Raw genomic sequence first — 20,043 nt, forward strand, 5'->3', positions numbered from 1 at the left:
ATCAGAAGTGTTGCTAGGTTTTAGGAGGCTTAATTTGGGAGAGGGTAGCTAAATGTACCTAGAGAATTGCCACAATTGTCTTTTCTATGCATAAGTTTTCTTTGGCTCTTTTTTCTGATGCTGAGTATTGAATGATAATCATCCTGGCTATTTCTTTGATATTTCACAACTATTTCTCGAGCACCTAGAACAGGTCTGGCACACAGTCTTGCTCCAGCAATATTTGTTGAATGAATATATATAACCCTTCTGCTTTGGTTCAGCTGTGCTAAAATGACATTTTTATACATACGAACACACACACACACACACAGATACACAGTTTGGAGATTTGTTCTATAGACAGGAATATAGAATTACCTGAGTTCAGGGGTAAGTGGATTCTACAATAAACTGGCCCATCACACAATCTGTTCTGAAAAAGCAGAGCTTTTTGAGGTCATCCAGAGTTAACAGGGGTACAAATTTTGGCCTTTCGCCTTCCAGGCTTTACTGGAACTGAATGTTATTATAGGTTAAGTGGAAGAGTTCTTTGGCCAATTCTTCATGAAAACTGGATCCCAAAGGAGTGATGATTGACATGAGTCACTAGGGAGAGATAATCTGGTCAATGGAAATGTGAGAGATGACATCACAAATGACTGTACAACTCCACTGAAAACAGCAGGAAGGAAATTTGAAGCAAATCCATCTATTTCCACAGAAAGGGAAAACCCACAACGGACTGATAGGGAGTGATCAGGAGCCAGAATTCAAGTGAATAGTTTCCTGAGTGGTCAGCAGTGGGTAGTTCTAGAACAGATAAGCTCATGGTACCGAGTTGCACAGGATTCTGGCAATGAAGCACCAAAGCTGGGAAATAAACAGGGGAGGCCCAACTGTGTAGCCATGGGCAGGGCCCTCTCTGATCCAATTTCATGTCTGCAGAGTGGAGGTAGGCAGAAAATGTGTCATCTTTGCTTGCTACATGGGTGAATGACCATGTTTTTTTAAAGTCATCCAAATCCTGACTTAAAGCAAAGCATAATGTAGAGAAAACTATGTTATAATACAATTAGTGTACTGAAAGTTATACTGTTAGTGATAATGATGTAAGATTCTCTTCATTGAGTTCCTACTTTCTGTTAATTATTTAATCTTCATAGCAGTCCTGCTGTCTGGCCTTCTCCATTATGCAGATGGTAAAAATAAGATTCAGCAAAGTTAAGTGACTTGCCCAGCATTTACGGAGCTAGAATGTGCTGAGTCGGGATTTGAACTGGGGTGAATTTACCTCCATAGCTGTGATCTCTATTAATCTGAGTAGCTCAGTAATATAAAGATGTTTACCTAATTGCTCTTGATCGTTTATACCTGGACTGTTGAATGTGATCAGTGGGAACATATTTTTTTTTCTTAATGCTCTATCTGAAGTTCTAAGTAACTTCTCTTGAGCCTACTTGGAAAGTCAAAGTTCCTGTTTTTAAGATGGCTCTACACCGCTCATGACTAGCTTATGGCAATTCTACCAAGCTGTTCACTCACCAGGTATTCCTGGCCTACTTACTGTTCCAGAAGACCCTGCTTATGCTGTTTCCCAGACTTTGGAACCACAAATGAATCCCACTAATACTTGCTTGAGACACTGGGCCTCAAATCCTCATTCCACCTCCTCTAATATCTTGTGGACCGAGACCTTCAGATTCATTCTGACAGTTCAACACACAAGTGATTCAGTTGTGCTGGATGTCAAGCTCAGATACAAACCGCTCCTAAATGGAAGCCAAACTAGAAAGCGGTACAATGTATGCAAATGCAATTTTACCATTTTCTGGAAGTACACATTCAACATAGACAGTTTTAAGGATATGCTAGCATGGAATCTGACAACTCTTAGAGCGTTTTGAGAGGCGCCAGGATGCGGAATGCCACCTGGCCCTGAACTTTTCCCACCCAGTTTGCTTCACACCTTCTGCTGTTGTTGCCTGGTGTCCTTTATTCGACTTCAGACCACATGAGGGCAGAAAGCAAATCTATCTCACCTCCCCAAGTATCCCCTTGGTGGTATATAATAGGCACTTCATAAATATTTCTTAAATGAATGAGTTAACTAGTGCCACAAAATTTGTTCCTAGTCTTCAGAGCCAGTGTTTGTTTGTTTGTTTTTATGGAAGTTATTGTCATACACACACACAAAACCCCAGAAATGACTGAGGTAATCTGTTTCTCATGGCTCCGCTACTCATGGGAAGTAAGTCTTGCTTTAATTATAATCTTACCCTGATTCCTTTTTTCTGGAATACAAGTTTTTCTGGAATAGAAAGCTAGGCTTTCCCCAGTGGCAACTTCAGAATTGTGAGCACCGCAAGTAAGAGACCAATGCAGCGGGTAGTTTCCTTATCCTTTCCATATCCTGAAAACAGAGAAATAATCATGGTTACCTGCCTCATAGGAATGCTGTGAAAATGACTAATAAAGTGCAGGCCTAGTGGCTGACACAGAGCAAGTGATCTCTCAGTGTCCAATTAGCGGCGTCACTCTAAGCTGCCTACCAATCAGGAAGAGTGCTTCCCGCTTCAGTTTGCCGGAGAAGGGCCCTGGCTGCCTAGTGCTTCTTTCCCCGGGAACCCGCCCCACCCCCTCCGCATCCAGGAGCCCTTCTACTGGGAAAGAAAATAGCCATGTGCTTGCTTATGTTTCTTTGAACATGCATTTCTTCTCATTCATCCTTGTTAGCTCCCTTGTCCTTTCAATTTTCTTTTTTCTTCATTTTTTAAAACAGCTTTACTCCCTCTTTTTCACGCTCTGGTGAAATGCGGTTTGTAGTATTCTTTCAAGCACCAGGCTTTTTTTTCTGGCAGAATTTTTAAATAGCCAAAACAATTTTCCCTCTGAACATTAAAAAAAACACAAAAAACCCCCACTGTTTTTGTATGGTAAACAGTTTTTACACATGCAGAGAAGTCATCCCCTCTGCCAAACAGTGCTTGGTGTGTTGCCTGTACAGACGGTATGATAATGGTAAACCTCAGTGATTACTTACTACTTCTAAACACAATGGATGAGAGAATATTCAATTATCCTGACAACTCACAGGTACAGGGATGTCCTCAGGGATGCAGGCATTAGCTCCAGTTTCCAGAGGAGAAAAGGAAGGCTCAGAGAGGATAGCTACCTGCCCAAGGTTACTCAGCAAATGAATAGCTGGGTAGGGATTTAATGCCAGGCTCCCTGATTTCAAGGCTGTGCTCTTAAACCATGAGATTATACTGATCGTTGTCGGCATTTATGATTTATTAAGCTTAGTACAGGATAAATGTTTACATTCAGCAATACATCCTCAATGAGTAAAAAGCCCAACAATAGTGGAAATTCAGATATCAGGCCAGATGCAGGAAGAGGTCAACAGGAGGTCTGGTGTAGGGCATCTGTCACAGATGGTAGATTCCAGACATCAGGCCAAGTGGGGTTGAGGAGGAGAATGTCTTTCCAACACCATAAACCACTGACTTATGTAAATGTAACACTTGCCCCTGGGAATATTGGCCTTCGGTAGTGTCACTGCCACAGCCATTTTTATAAACTACTATGGCCCTGGGTTCAGTCCAGTGTCTCTGTGTTGTTCAGGCTGTGCTACAGTCGTTCCTATAGAAACAGAACAAACCAAGAGGCCTGCCTTAGAATTGTAAAAGTGGTACAAGATTTGAATTCCCCATAATGAGCTTATGTGGGGGCCCACTACAAAAAAATGCTTTTAAAGAACTTTTTAAAATATCTCAGCTGCTGTGATTGCTAAGGACAATGGAGAAGGACTGGGGGCAGAGAGGAGTATCTTTGTTTTCCAAATTAATGTGCGAAAATAAAGATGCATCACATGCACCAGCTTGGCCTGTTAATGAGATCATATATCAAATCAATGCCACTTGTAAATGGCATATTCATCATGTACTGCACCTTTGTATTAACTGGCACCAGTAACACAAAATAAGTTGCTTCCTGAAATGTAAGCCCAGCAATTAGTGTCTTGTCAAGCCCCTATTAGACGTTGGAAAAATAAAATTGGCTTTGGAGTTTTTCTTTGTTTTGTTTTTTTACTCAAAAACAGGTCTGACGGTACATACTGGTGGCATTCATGGTGAGCATAAGTGGAATAAACTTCAGCTATTGTTGGGCTCTGTGTAAGAGGTGCAGTTACAAAAAAAATTAAAGGTTGGCAGGCGAATTTTCTTTCAGGCATTCTCACCACAGTGGGAGTGGTGCCTGAATCCTGGTTACAGCAAGCAACACAAATTCACCCAGGAAAAATTTTTTAGATCAACACTATATAGCGGATGATTCAGTTCATTAATTCTGAACACAAATCTGGACCTTGTTGAACTTAATTTGCTCTAAGGTATGGAGGTTGCAGTAGGGAAATGACTCCGTGTGCAGTGACTTTAGTCCTTTTGTCCAGGAGTGGCAGAGGTCTGAGGATATAAATCTGACACAGTTGAAGAATCTCCCTCCCTACTTCACGGATCAGGTGAACAGGGAAAAGAACTGTCAAGAGATGTAAAACCATGAAATATTAGGCAATTATTAAAGAGTAAGGAAGAGTTTGTGTTTTAGGACACTAAAAGCAACCCACAGCTAATGAGAAATAGATTCCAGCTTCCCTGAGGCAGAAACCAAAAGTTCTGTTATTGTCTCTATCAGCCTGGCCATATATGTTAAACTAAAAAATCATCAGTTCTGAGGATCCCAAATCCAGCATTCTGAAACTCAGGTGAAATGCAGTCATGTCCCCGCTGTGGCTTGATGAGCTCTTCTTCTCTTAATGGACCCCAATATTTTAGATTTGCTCAAATGGCAGCATGTATCTAGCATACCTCCAGGGTATGCTCCTATCTTGTCGCGTTCCCAGCCAGCAGAATGTTCTCCCACAGTCAGTGCCAGCCAGCCGCCCCCACCCCCCACTAGGATAGTGGTGGAGGACATGACGTTAGAATTGCCACTGAAATGTGGAAACCGTGGGGTCATATAACAGCCTCTAGAGTGTGAGGCCATGGGTGAACATGAACCATCCATGCATTCACCACTGGATCCCTAGGAGCAATCTGTAAACAAGAGGAGATAATGAATTGATTTCCTCAGGAGTTAGCACAGAAAATCCCCTTCCGCCTTCCTAAACCAGGTGACCATGCCTCCTGCTTGGCAGGGAGAGTCCCATTTTATGCTCACTGTGCTGGTGTCCCATCTCCTTTTGTTTCTTTTCCCACATTTTTTACTGTTAGCAAACTATTATTAGAAATTTATTTTTGAGAAGTTTTTTTAAAGAACTATTTAATAAATTGACCACTATAATAAAAACTTGTTCAATAAATAAATATTTCAACAAACATTTTTAAAAAACTAAAAAAAATAAAAGCAAGTCACAGTGTTGTTCTTCTAGTTGGGTCCTATAATAGTAAGACAAAAAATAATAAAACAGTAACAGCAGAATCTCCACATGCACTAGAAGAGGATACACACAGAAAAAATGCCCACAAAGATGGATATACATCAGACTGACCATATGACTATGATCTCTGGGACTAGGAGTTATGGAGATGTTTTACACTTTCTACATTTCTATGATACCCATTTACATGTTCTTTGATTATTTTTTTATAACAAGAATATATAACTTTCCTAATGAGAAAAATAGTTTCTGAGACAATATATAAAGAAAATATGATGGTATCACCATCCTTAGTAAAATCTTTTCTTATAAATTATGCATGACTTTGGTTTTCTGTAACATTCAATGAGTTTCATTATTTGAAAATAACTGTATATATATTTTGTATATATGTGAACAGACACTAAGAAGAGATTTATTATAGGTAAATCTGGCTTTTGAGGGGAGCTTGTGATTTAGAAATATGAACACTTGAAATACAGCAACTGTGAATTTAAACATGAATGGAGAATAATATCTGAGTAGCAGGAAGAAAGTAGTTTTCCAAACCCTGACTATATAAACAGGGAAAACGTGTGTTCATTCATTCAATTAGGACTCGTCGAGTAGCTACTATGTGCCATGCACTTGGCAGACAGCAGAGGAGTTCAGTCTAGTGGAGAAGACAAACATACAATAAGCACATATATGAGCTGGTATAAAATTATACACTGCTCTAAGTATTGTAGAGAAGATTAAATTCTCCTTGAAAAGTAATATGTAAACTGAAACCTAGAGAATAAGAAGGAGCTAGTCCCTTAAAGCATGGGCAGAAAAATAATCTTGGCAGAGAGAACAGCAGGGCATGGTCTGGATAGGAAGGAAGGGAGAATTTCAGAACCCAGAGGCCCCTGTGCCTAGAGGTCTGTGAATACTCGGAGCTGACTTAGAGCAGGGCTGGGAGGGAGCCGGGAGCCAGGTGACATAGGGTCTTTCAGGCGAGGACTTAGCTTTTTATTTTCAACCCATGGAAAGCCACGGAATAGTTTAGGTAAGGGGATCACAAGACACTCTTTGTTTTTGAAAAGATCCTTCTGGCTGCTCTGTGGAGGATGGAGTCTAGAGGCAGAACGGTGTTGTTCCTGTGAGGATCACAGTGGCTTGAGTAAGGGTGACGTTGGTGGAGGTGGCAGGGTTTGTACGCGGGCAAAGTAGAATCCACAGGACATGGGGAAGGATGTTATAACAGGGATGACACAGGGGGCATATCAAGAATGAGTCCCAAAATTATTATGCAGAAATTGCTGTCTTTTATATATACAAATAGCCAGTAAAAATAGAATGTAAAAGAATAAAAACCCTACATACATTAGCAATAAAGTAACTGGGAACAGAAATAACAGGAAAAGTGTAATTCCTATATGAATGATATTTTTAAACACCAATGAAGACTTCAGAGAAGATGTAAGTAAATGGAAATGCATACAGTTCCTAAGATGACTGAATATCACAAAGGTGGCCATTCTCCCTACGACAGTTTATAAAATGATTGGAACCCCAAGAGAAATAGTAGCAGTTTGTTTCTGTTATCTTTGTTTTGTTTGCATAAGGCAAATCAGCCTAAAGTTTATATGGGAAGATAAACCAAAAAGAACAGCTCAGAAAACTTTGAAAATGAAGAGCAATGTGGAGAATCTAGTATTAATACCAGATATTATAAGGCCTTAATACATGAATACAGTGATAGTGGATTATGAATGAATACATTTCTGATATAAATTAAACTGACTGGAAAAAACATGGACCATACACTGCATGATGGTAGAATGACTTGGTGGCCATGTGGCATGACATAATAATGACAAAAACAAAATACTACTAAAAGGACTTGGTAGGAACAGTAATAATAAAGTTGAGTCTATACCTCATTCTTTAAATACATGCTTGATCCATATTCAATGAATCAAGAAATGAACATAGAAGTTAAACTAAAATAGGTCTAGAAGGAAACAGGAGGGAGTAATTACTTTATATTTGTGACATAAGGAAGGTCTTCTAATTATGACTCAAGATCCACAAGCCTTACAAAAAAACTTGAAATACATAACTTCATTACAAAACAAAAATAAATCTGCAACCAAAATTGAATGACAAACTGAGAAAATGTATTTTCAGCCCGTAACACAAAGTGCTCTCTTTCCTTCAATCCAAAAGAAAAATTTGCAGAAGGTATCAACTGACCGCTCACAAGAAAAGAGGTACAAATGTTGCAAACTCATGAAAACATACTCAATTTTGCATACAATAAGAAAAATTCAAATTAAAACTATACCAATACCAGTCTTCTAGCTATCAGGCAAAATCCTGATAAAGTCAGTTATTAAGCCTTTAGGGAACTTTGTCTGATACATTGTTGTTCAGTGTCTAAAGTGATGCAACATCTAAGGCAATTTGACAAGTCTATAAAAACTGCAAAATCACATAGCCTTGACTAGCAATCTGTATTTTGTACATCAAATATTTTTGCATATGTGGTAAATGACATGCACAAGGTTCTTCACTGACTGCAGTATCATTTCTAATGGCACAAAATCACAAGTGATGAAAATATAAGCTAGAGCAGACTGATTAAATAAAGATACATGCACACATGAAACTCAATGCATCTGTAAAAGGAATGGTTCTTTGTGTATGTGTGTGTGTGTATGTGAGTGAAGGAAAATTCCATGTTATTATTTGGTTATATGTTCTAAAGAAACTGTACAGATACATAAGAAGCTAATAAGCACAGTGGTTACCCTGGGGAGAAGACTGGGAACTGGGCAGGTAGGGAATATATTAGTCTGCTAAGGTGCATATTAGTCAAGGTTCTCCAAAGCAACTGATCCCAAAGGGTGTGTGTGTGTGTGTAAAGAGATTTATTATAAGGAACTGGTTCCTGTGATCATGGAGGCTTCCGAATCCCCAAATCTGCGGGGTGAGCTGGCACGCTGGAGACCCAGAAGAACCAATGGCTTAGTTCCACCTGAAAGGCCAGCATGCTCGAGCCCCAGGGAAAGCCTATACTTCAGTCTCAAGTCTGAAGGCAGGAAGAAGCTGATGTCGCAGTTTGAAGGCAGTGGGGCAGGAAGAATTCTCTCTTACTTGGGGGAGAGCAGCCTTCTTGACCTATTCAGGCCTTCGACTGACTGGATTAGGCCCTCTCTCATTGCGGAGAGCAATCTGCTTTACTCAGTCTACGCATTTAAACATCAAATCTCATCTAAAAACCCCCTCACAGAAACACCCAGAATAATGTTTGATGAAATGTCTAGTTACCCAGTGGCGCAGCTAAGCTGACACATAAAATTAACCACCACAGGCTGCGGTCACACAATACCAAACCCAACTACCAAATAGAAATGTATTTTCTCACAGTTTTGGAGGCTGGAAGCCCAAGACCAAGGTGCTGTTTTTTGGTGAGGGCTCTCTCCTTGGCTTGTGGACAACCACCGCCCTTCTGGGTTCTCACCTGTGCGCCTCTGTGCTCTTCCTCTTCTTTTACGGACACCAGTCCTATTGGATTAGGGCCTCATACCTCATTCAACCTTAATTACCTCCTTAAAAGCCTTATCTCCAGATACAGTCATATTGATAGTTAGGGCTTCAACATATGAATTTGCTGGGGGACACAATTCGGTTGTAACACGGGCTAAGGGTAGGAGGGAGACTTTCATTGTTTACCTTTTTATACCTCCTTGGTTTTAAGCCACCTGAATGTATTACCTATTTTAAAAGACTTTTAGAATGAACCCCCTGTTTCTGCCTCCAGCAACTTCAGGTCACTGGTGCTCTTCACTGGCATGGAGCCGGCTGAAGGGAAATAGTTTGGTGGCTTGGAGTGGGGTGGGGAGCAGTGGAGGTGCTGGAGAGGCACCCTAGGGGAATGTCAGTGACCCAGGCCGTGTTCAGGAGAGCAGTCTAGGTTGGAGAGGAGAGAAAGGAAGTCTTCTACATGTTTACAGCCAGGGAAACGCATGAGATTGCCCAGGGCAGTGTTTCACAAATTTTATGTGGCATGCTTCAGAACCATCTGGAGGGCTCGCTGAAACGTATTACAGGGCCCCACCCTCCACTTTCAGACTCAGCAGTTCTGAGATCAGGCCCAAGAATATGTACTTCTAACAAATTACAGGGGATAGTGGTACTACTCTTGGGGGGTCTTCACTTGGAAAACCACTAACCGAAGGCAGTGAATCTCCATTCTGGCTGCCCATGAGCATCACGTGGACATCCATGAGAGAAAACTACCATTACCTGGGACCTACCCAGTGTGAGCCGATTAAGTCAGAGCCCCTCGGGAGTGGGCCTGGGCCCTCGTGAATGTTGAAAGGCCCCCTAGTTGACTCTAATGTGCAGCTAGGGAAGACAGCTTCTGATTAACAAAAAGAGACTGGAGAAACAAAAGAAGACCAAGAACAAAGACCTTAGGGTGCTACCTTTTAAATGCCCAGTAAGCAAGGAGGACCCCACTGAGATACGGGAAAGTGAAGAGATAAAGGAAAGCCAGGATCTCCACTCAGGCTGTGGAAAGCAGTTGCTGGCTGGCAGGGCTCTGCGACGGGTTCTGGTGACACAGATACAAGTAATCCCTAAGCAGTCTTCAAGGAGCTTCCTCAGCAGTAAAAACCAAGATGCTTTTTTAAAGAAGCAATGGCATAATCCATCCACTTATTGATGTGTGTCCAGAGAAATACTTGTTCACATGCACAAGAACACATGCCAGCATCGCTTGTAAGAGTGATAAGACTGGAGAGTACACGTCCTCAGAAAAAGAATGACTACAAAAATAGTAAGCAGTACACTTACACAGTGGAACACTGTATCACAGTTAAAAGGAGTGAACCAAGTTGACATCAGTGGGAGAGATCTCAGGAAAACACTGTGCAAGAACAAAAAGCAAGTTGCAGCATGATGTGTATATCATTTGTGTGAAAAGTACATACGTGTGTGCGTGCATAAAAATTTAAGAAGAGGTCTAAAAGGATGTCCTCTTAATTCGTATCTGGAGAAATGAAGAGGAGACACATTTGAGGATGACGGGTAGGTACAGGGACTTTATATTTATCTGTAATGCTCTTAAAAAGTTTAAGGCTTTTGATAACAGTACATATTTAATTACCTCAGTGTTGTACTGATTTGATTTTTCAGTCATTTATGAATGTCAATAATTATTATCAAATCTGAAGTTAATATATGCATGCACTCGAATTTTTGACTCAGGTGGGACAGTCTCCAAATAATCCTCTCTGTATCCCCTCCTGATGTGGGGATATCTTCACTGAGTACATGAACTCTGTTTCCCGATTCACTTCCTAAACTGAGTAAAGGCAGAAAGTATAACTTCAAAGGAGAGAACCGTTTGCATGAATGGCCACTGCTCATCTATGAATTCTTCTGCAAAACAAGCATGTCGGAAATAGCTTCTCAAAGATACAGACAACTTCCTTCCCCACTGTCCTGCCTAGCAGACATGTCACCGTTGTTCAGTCAAGGGACTGTGCTAGAATGCAACTCTGACAAGGCAACCAAGATTTTATTTCAGGCCTTTGTCTCTTATATAGCAGGAAAATGATGCTGGGAGATTCTATAGATATGATGTAGAATTCCACTGAAGCATATTTTAGCCTGACCATACCTGTGACTTTCTAGACAAATAGATACCTGTGATGAAAAACCTCATTTTCTCTCTGGAAAGCAGTGACTTTTAAATCCTCAGATATTCATTTTCAGAGTCAGGGGACAATCTCTTTACATAAACTTTAGAAAAGCAGAAAGCTTGGCCATATTGTTGCTGTTGTGTCCCTAGTACCTAGTGCCTGACACATAGCAGATGCTCAGTAAATATTTGTGGAGGGACTGCAGTGAATGGTGGGTAAAAACAAAATCATGGATGAATTCTATATAACGATGGATGAAAGAAAGCAGATACAGAAAGGTGCATTCTACATTTTCCATTTATATAATGTTAAAAAGTAGAATTGATTGATGGCAATAGAAAATGGTTACTTTGTGGGGCAGATTTGGAGGGGCACATGGAGGCTTCTGTTCTATTGCTGGATCTTGGTGGTGGTTACAGGGATGGGATCACTTTGTGAAAATCCACTAAGCTATACAATTAGGATTTGTGTACTTCACTGTTTGCAAGCTATTTTTTTTTAAGTTTACTAAAAATAAACTAAAGCAACTTTTTTCCCATTAAAAAGTTTTACTATTAACAAAGACACATTAATTGAGGTTTGGGGAAGTTTTAATCCTTTATGTTGTAGATGGACCTCATCTCTGGAAAACTATTTCCCAACCCTAAACGTAATTTCACTTTGTGTTTCTGAAGAAAAAAATGTGTAATATCACCTTCAGGGCTTAAAGGCTTAGCTCTCCCTGTTCTAAGGTATTTGCTCTTTCTTATCGGAATTCAACTGATGGTAAAACATCTGTTGTAGGATTGGAAGCAGCTCTGCTATCAGGTTTTTAGCAACCATTTTTTTCCCCTGCCAATCTCTTTTGAAATTTCTAACCCCTTAAAAAGATGACTGAGACTATTGGGGGGGGAAAAAAAAAAAGAAACTTCAGAGATGTGCAATCTGGGAAAAATATGTGACATTTCCCACCATTTAATAACCACCAGACTCACCAAATTCTCTAATTTTTTTCTTTCCTCTCCCTCATTGCTTTTTATTTTTTGATAAGACAATAACAACATAAAAATCCTTGAGTCTAGTAACCCAGATATTTAACTCACGCACACATACATTTGTGCATGTACAAAGTGATAGATTTACAAAGTAATTGTTCAATACACTGTAACAGCAGAAGGTTAAAGACAACCTAAATGTCAATCAAAAGGGGATATGTTAAGTATATAACTTTCAACAGTTGAAAAGTGTATAACCATTAAAAAAAATGAAGATGCTATGTTCAAAATATATAGGTAAGAAGGTGCACAGTACAGGGTGTTTGCGTTGCTACCATTTATGAACACATAAGTTATTTCTGGAAGGATACACAAGAACTGTTAGTATTGGTTGCTCCTAGAGAGAGATGGTATACACGGGTAGGAGTGAGTCTTTCCTTTGTGTACACTTACTTTCCTTTGATATATAAACCATATTGTTTACTGTCTAATCAAAAATAAAATATTAAAAACACTTACTAGAGATAGTGCCTATTTTGCCAAGGATGTAGAATAGTGACATGATCTCAGACATTCTTGTTGGATGGGGAAATTACGGTAATCTAAGAGGAAGGCAACTTATCAACACATAAAATCTTCCATATTACCTTTTTGACAAGATATTCTAGCTCTGGGAGTTTGCTTTTAGGGCTTTAACTGTAGCTATAAAACACTGATGAAAAATATTGAAGAAGACACAAATAAATGGAAAAATATTCTATGCTCATGGATTGGAAGAATTAGTAGTGTTAAACTGGCCATACTGCCCAAAGCCATCTACAGATTCAATGTAATTATCAAAAATCAAATGGAATTTTCCACAGAAATAGAACAATTCTCAAATTCGTATGGAACCACAAAAGAACCCTCATAGCCAAAAGAAGAAAGAAGTGGAAGAACAACAAAAAAGTGAAAAGAAATGAAAGAACAAAGTTGGAGGCATCACACTTCCTGATTTCAACTGTATCACAAAGCTATAGTGATCAAAATACAGCATGGTGTTGGTGTAAAGATAGACACATGGATCAATGGAACAGAATATAAAGTCCAGAAAATAAACACACATGCATATATGGTCAATTAGTTTATGACAAAGGAACCCAGAATATACAATGGGAAAGAACAGTCACTTCAATGAATGTTGTTAGGAAAACTGCAGAGTCACATGGAAAAGAATAAAACTGGACCCCTATCTTACACCAACAAAAAGAAACCAATTCAGAATGGATTAAAGACTTGAATGTAAGACCTGAAACCGTGAAAATCCTAGAAGAAAATGTAGGCAGTAAGCTCCCTGACATTGGTCTTAGCAATTATTTTTTTGGGATTTGACACCAAAACAAAAGGCAACAAAAGCAAAAATGAGCGAGCAGGACTATGTCAAACTAAAGGCTTCTGCACAGCACAGGAAACTACCAACAAAATGAAAGGTAACCTACAGAATGGGAGAAAATATTTCCAAATCATAAATAACTGATAAAGGGTTAATATCCAAAATGGCTAAAGAACTCAGACAATTCAATAGCAAAAAACCCCAAACAATCCAATTAAAAAATGCACAGGATCTGAACAGGCATATTTCCAAAGAAGACATACAGGAAGCCAACAGGCACATGAAAAGGTGTTCAACGTCACAAATTATCAGGGAAATTCAAATCAAAACCACAGTGAGATACCTTCTCACACTTGTTAGAATGGCTATTATCAAAAAGACAAGAAATAACAAGTGCTGGTAAGGATGTGGAAAAAAGGGAACCCTCATACACTGCTGGTGGGAATGTAAATTGACAAAGCCACTATGGAAAGCATTATAGTGGATACTCAAAAAAATAAAAAATAGAATTACCATATAAACCAACAATTCCATTTCTGGGTATTTACCCAAAAAGAAATGAAAACACTAACTCAGACAACACTAAGGCTGCTCTGAAGGACAAGAGCCAGTTGCCAGTCACTTTACATCTAAAGTCACATTGTTGAAGGATGTGTTATCACAGGACACTGTCTGCAGATGCAGCATGTTGATACTAATACTTTGAGAATTATTTATCTCATACTAAACATATTAATTCTTTTAGGAAACTCATTGCAGCATTACAACAGCAAAGACATGGAAGCAGCCTAAGTGCCCACTGATGGGTGAATGCATGAAGAAAATGTGGTATATATATCACAATGGAATATTATTCAGCCATAAATGGAAGGAAATTTTGCCATTTATGAGAATATGGATGAACCTTGAGGGCATTATGCTAAATGAAATAAGTTACAGAAAGACAAATACTGAATAATCTCATTTATGTGTGGAATCTAAAATCAACAAGAAATGAACAAAAAAATTGAACTCACATATACAGAGAACAGATTGGTGGTTGCCAGAGGAGGGTTGAGGGGGTGAAGGGGGTCAAAAGGTACAAACTTCTACTTACAAAATAAGTAAGTCATGGGGATGTAAGGTAGAACATGCTGACTACTGTTAATAATACTGTATTGTATATTTTAAAGTTGCTCAGAGAGTAGATCTTAAAAGTTATCACAAGGAAAAAATTTTAACTAAATGTATTATGATCATTTCATAATATATACAAATATGGAATTATTATGCTGTATGCCTGAAACTAATGTAATGTTATATGTCAATTATATCTCAGTATAAAAAAGAAGTTACCTGTATGAAAACTGAATTGAAACACAAAGAGGGTTAAATTCAAGAGTGCCCATCTCATTGTTCTCTTTATAGTAAAAATTGGAAGCTACGCTCCCCGCCACCCCCCCCCAAAATAAAGAAGGTAACTATGAATGAGGAAGATAGCTAGGAATGGTTATAATAGAGCACAATAGACTAATTGCAGAAATACTCACAAAAATTATATGTATGAAAACTAATGATCAGTTTCATAGTTTATGGTATAACTATATAAATTAAAAATGCTGTATTAGAAGAATAATGCTAGAGAAAATTATTCACAACATTTTTAAGTCAAAAATGTAGCATGGATAACATAATACTATCTGTTGCCGTAAATATAACCTAATAACTATATATACATGTGGGTGTGCACATGAGTGTGTAAAAACAAAATTTAATGCTTTCATTCTTGCAGTAGAACGATGGGTGTTTTCATTTTCTATTTCCATTCTTATATGAATTTCTGGAAGGAACTATATTATGCTTACGTCTTATACCCAAAAACTGATAATAAAAGAATTAATAATTTTTTAAAGGTGCTACAAATAAACCATGCCAACAGAACATAAGTGTCATCCAAAAAATGCAACTGCATACAGTGAAGCACTGTGTTAAATTGAGGTTACTGAAATGACAACACTCAGGATGCTTGGAAGGACAAGAGCCAGTTGCCAATCACTTTACTTCCAAAAGTTACATTGCTGAAGGATGTGTTATCACAGCACACTGTCTCCAGATGCAGCCTGTTCATACTAATACTCTATGAGAAATATTTGTCCCATACTAAATATTTTAATTCTTTTAGGAAGCAAGTAATTTACTCCACAGCAAAAAGAGTCTACCTATATATGCATAACCCCTTATCACCACAATACAGGTAGTTAAAATCCATCACCACAGAGGGTGATATAATGCTTTTGAAAATCACCTCTATTCTAAACAAATTACTCTGAAAATATTACCTTTTATTCTCCATTACCTTTTTTACTCAATCGAGGTGAGATTCACATAATGTAATTGTAACCATTTTAAAGTGAACAATTCAGTGGCATTTAGTGTGGTCATAATGTCATGGAACCACCACCTCTAGCTAGTTCCAAAACATTTTCATCACCCCCCAAAAAAGCCCCATACACATTAAAAAGTTGTTCCTCATTCCCTTCTCCCCTCAGTCCCTGACAACCACCAATCTGTATTCTGTCTCGATGGAGTCACTGTTCACAGAAATGGCATTACACAGGATGCAGCCTTCTGGGCTTGGCTTCTTTCATGCTGCATAATGTTTTCACAGTCCGTCTATATTGTAGCATGTATCAGTACCTCATTCCTTTTTGTGGCTAAATAATATTCCTTGTATGGGTATACCACATTTTGTTTATCCATTTCTCTGTAATGGACATTTGGAGTGTTTCCACCTTTTGGTTACTGTGAACAGAGCTACTATGAACATCCATGAACATCTGTTTGAGTCTCTGATTTCAGTTCTGTTGTGTATATACGTAGGAGTGGAATCATTGCATCATACAGTAATTCTAAATTTAACTTTTTAAGGAACCACCGAACTCTTTTCCACAGTGGCTAAACCATTTTAAATCCCCACCAAAAATATCCAAGGGTTCCAACTGCTCCACATCCTTGCCAACTGCTATTTTTCCTTTTTTTCTTTTTAATAGCAAATGGAGTAGATATGAAGTGGTACTTCGCTGTGGTTTCAATATTCATTTCCCTCGTGACTTATGTTGAGCATCTCTTCCTGTATTTGTTAGCCATTTGTGTATTTTCTTTGGGAAAGGTCTTTTCAGGTGCTTTTCCCATTTTTTAATTGTGTTGTCTTTTTGTTGTTGAGTTGTAGGAGCTGAAAGTTCTTACTATATTCTAGACACTAGATCCTTACCAGATATTATATGATTTGCAAATATTTTCTCCCATTTAATAGGTTGTCTTTTCACTATTTCAATAATGCCCTTGGATGAATTCGTTACTTTTACTTACTAATGTTTACATAAAGAGACATTATTTTCTGTTCACTTTCACCTAAAATTATATCTTGGACATATTTTTGTATTTGACATTGTAATAGAAATAACATTATCATTTTGATAGCTGCATAATATTGTCATATTCATAATAATCATTGGATTGCTGGCAAATTATTTAAGGTCCCCTTGGTAACAGAAACCACTGAACAGCCAGGGATTGAGAAGGTTAGGAGCCAGGCAGCTCCGAGGACCACATGGGTTCACAGACTACACTTCAAACACTGCAGCGAACTTGTTCCCCATTTCCATTTTACTTGTCACCCATTTCAAACTCTGATTCAGCAGCATCTTATTAGCTCAGCATAGATCAGTGCTGACCCCTGTAGGGAGCACAGGTCTGCGCAGCCCAGATGCCCCCTTCAGGACGGAGGTGTTCCTTCTCCCAGATGCCGGCACTGTTGGATACTGGCACCTCTCAGGTGAGCTCCTCCCCAGGACTTGCCCTGGCCCAGAGATGGCCTGTCCACCCAAAGGCATAGCTCCTTCCCAAGGGAAGCCCACATTCGATGAGAGACGATGCAGGACAGCTCTGAAGGACCATTCCGTCTGTGCGGGATTGGCTAAAGCTTCGCGGTTGTGGCATCACACATCACCTCTCCCTCTGCTCAGTCCTGTTTACCTCACTTCCCTGCAAGTATTGATCCCCCAAATACCTCCTGCACACTAATACCTGATTGAGACCCATTTCCCATGAACCTAGCCTGTCAGAATCTCTAATCCAGTCAGCACTGGCCCATCATGGTGTGAAGGACCGGCACCTGAGGATTTCGAAGCTGTCTCAGAAATAGAAAGGACGGTTTATGCTCTGCTACTGTGGAAGAGCAAAACAATTTAAAACTGTGCTCTTCCAGTAACCCTGGAATGAATAGCTTCTACTTTCGTATTACTTCATTTGAATGAAACCCTAAGAGTTGGATTGTCACAACTCCTATGTATATTTATGCTGCTTTCCAAAAGGATCTTGCCAGTTAACAAAGCCACCGACAATGAGCAAATACTACTCAGAATATTTAATATACCTATTACCAAAAAGGGGGTGGGAAAAGGTGCACCAGGAAATGTGCCCAACTTAAACCCATATTGTGCCCTAATACAAGTTTTCCTTTTCTTCTCTAGTAATGACTGTATTTTCGAAAACCATAACATTATTTGAGCCTTTGCTACTGAGAATGTACGGTGTGTTTCCTAACTTCTTCCACATTAGATGTATAACTAAGTTCTGTCCACTGGGATGTGAACGATCAAGTGGAACATTTCTGTTGCATCTTTAAATAAGGGGCATGCCCCCAACTTTGTCTCACCTCTTTCTGCTGGCTGGAATGAAGTCAGGGTGGTAAGCTATTTTGGACAATTAAAGATGAAAACAACGAAGTGGAGATGACAGAGCCACAAGATAGAAGGAACCTGGGTCCATGACACTGTGGAGTCACAATACCAGCCTTGGGCTATGTGTACCCTCTGACATGAAAGAGAAATAAAAATCTTTCTTATTTAAATCATTGATATTGTGACAACAGCCAGAACTGTACACTAGGAAGCAATATCTCTCGTCACTCCATCCTCACAACAATCCTCTGATGACAGTTATTTGTGTCATTTTAGATATTAAGAAATGGAGGCTCACAAATATTAAGGAATTCATTGCTGAATCACGTAAGAAAGTAGTCCAGGTCAAATCCAGGTATCTGATTTGAAAAGCCCCTATTTTCTCATGGTATTTTTCCTGAAGTCCTTGATAGACAATTTATTTTCAAATCTCTACCTTGTTTACTATATGACATTTTTATGTACATTATAAATCACAGTAACCACATTGCTAACACTGTAGACAATGTAGAAATAAACATATTTATGCCTTTTCTCACATTTTTTCTTTTCTACATTTCCCAATTCAATTTTTTTCTGACCTCTGAACAAAATAGGTATGAAAGCTATTTTGGGGCAACCTATGTCTTTCAAACTGTTTAGTGCAAAGTTAATTGGATTTAATGCATTTCACTGGTAACAAACACTATGTGCAAAACTGTGAGCAAAGCAAAACAAGTAAGTCCCAGCCCCTTCTTCAAGGTACTTATATTATAGTCAAGACTGTATGGGATTGATAGATAGATCAACCCAAGGTAGATTATGAAAAATATCATGAGAAGTATAGAGCACAAGGAGATTTTGAAGTAAAAAGGGGTAATCCCTCTTTCGAGGCCTGGAAAGCTTTAGGAAATAGGTGACCTTTGAAATGAACCCATAAATACGGGTAGGATTTTATATGACTGATATTTTGGGGATCTGTTTTTTTTTTTTTTTGGCTTTTGGTGACAGAAGCTCAAATCAAACCAGTTTAAGCAAAAATAGAAAAAATGTGTTAATTTAGCAAACTGAAAAAAATCAGAGGTCTCCTGCTTTAGGGGCGATTGGATCAGGGTATCTAAATGATGCCTCGGGACAGCTGACTCTCCAACTCTTGGCTGTCTCACCTTGTCCTGGTTCTGTCTCCACCCAGGCTTCTTCCTTCTGCAAGGAAAGATGGACACCAGCTTCCCTGGCTCCCCTGGGTACCACCAAGGAGAGTATCTCCCTCCTGATAAGTCCAGCAAAATATACACACAGACCTACTTCAGCAGTCAAAGACAGGCTCAGTTCCTCTGTACCCACTGACTGCGCTTGGGCAGGACAGGCCCCCCAGATTCTAAAGGGTGCTGTCAACTGAATAAAGGGAGAAGCAGATGTCCAATACAAGTTTCACAGGTGGAGATGAGGAATAGGGAGGGAGTTCTAGGTGGAAGCATGAGCCTGAATAAAGGCACGGAAGCAGGATAACATAGGAAAGCCCAGTGTGAAATAAAGGCTGGGGAATAGAGAAAAATAAGGCTGGACATGTGTTGTAGAAGGCCTTCACTACCAAGACAAGGTGTTTGTGCCCAAGTTTAAAAGCAGTGGGGAGCCAAAGATATGCCTAAAAATATCATCACATATTACAAATACGATACCTCATCAGGTATAACTGAAAGTCAGTTTTCTGCATTTTCTTCAAGAGTCTGACATGTAGTTGTATGCTTAATCTCTAAGGCATTTATTTTCAATTTAGTTATATAAGCTTGCTTGACCTACCAGAGAATGTTCTATTATGTTTGTTGAATGCATATGTGTCCTCCTCTCCCCCCAACTTATTAAATTCTTTCTTGCCTGTAACTTTGGGATTTGGCTAAAC

General features: G+C 39.1%; 2 long non-coding RNA genes across 17 annotated transcripts in view; one reads left to right on the forward strand and one right to left on the reverse strand.

The window, feature by feature from the left end:
- LOC108391663 (uncharacterized) overlaps positions 1–20,043 on the forward strand; it is a 284,047-nt gene that overhangs the window by 10,040 nt on the left and 253,964 nt on the right. The gene's annotated exons all lie outside the window — the stretch shown is intronic.
- LOC118972528 (uncharacterized) overlaps positions 1–20,043 on the reverse strand; it is a 465,003-nt gene that overhangs the window by 3,562 nt on the left and 441,398 nt on the right. Inside the window, exon 8 of one of the 3 annotated variants that reach the window (XR_012128946.1) lies at positions 2,259–2,392. The exons of 1 other annotated variant lie outside the window; for it this stretch is intronic. This is a non-coding gene — a long non-coding RNA (uncharacterized lncRNA). Of the gene's footprint in view, positions 1–2,220; positions 2,393–20,043 lie in introns of those variants that run through there. One more of the 3 variants, XR_012128943.1, reaches the window with a different exon arrangement.

Source organism: Manis javanica, chromosome 3 (genome assembly GCF_040802235.1).
Source record: "Manis javanica isolate MJ-LG chromosome 3, MJ_LKY, whole genome shotgun sequence".
NCBI classification, from domain to species: Eukaryota; Metazoa; Chordata; class Mammalia; order Pholidota; family Manidae; genus Manis; species Manis javanica.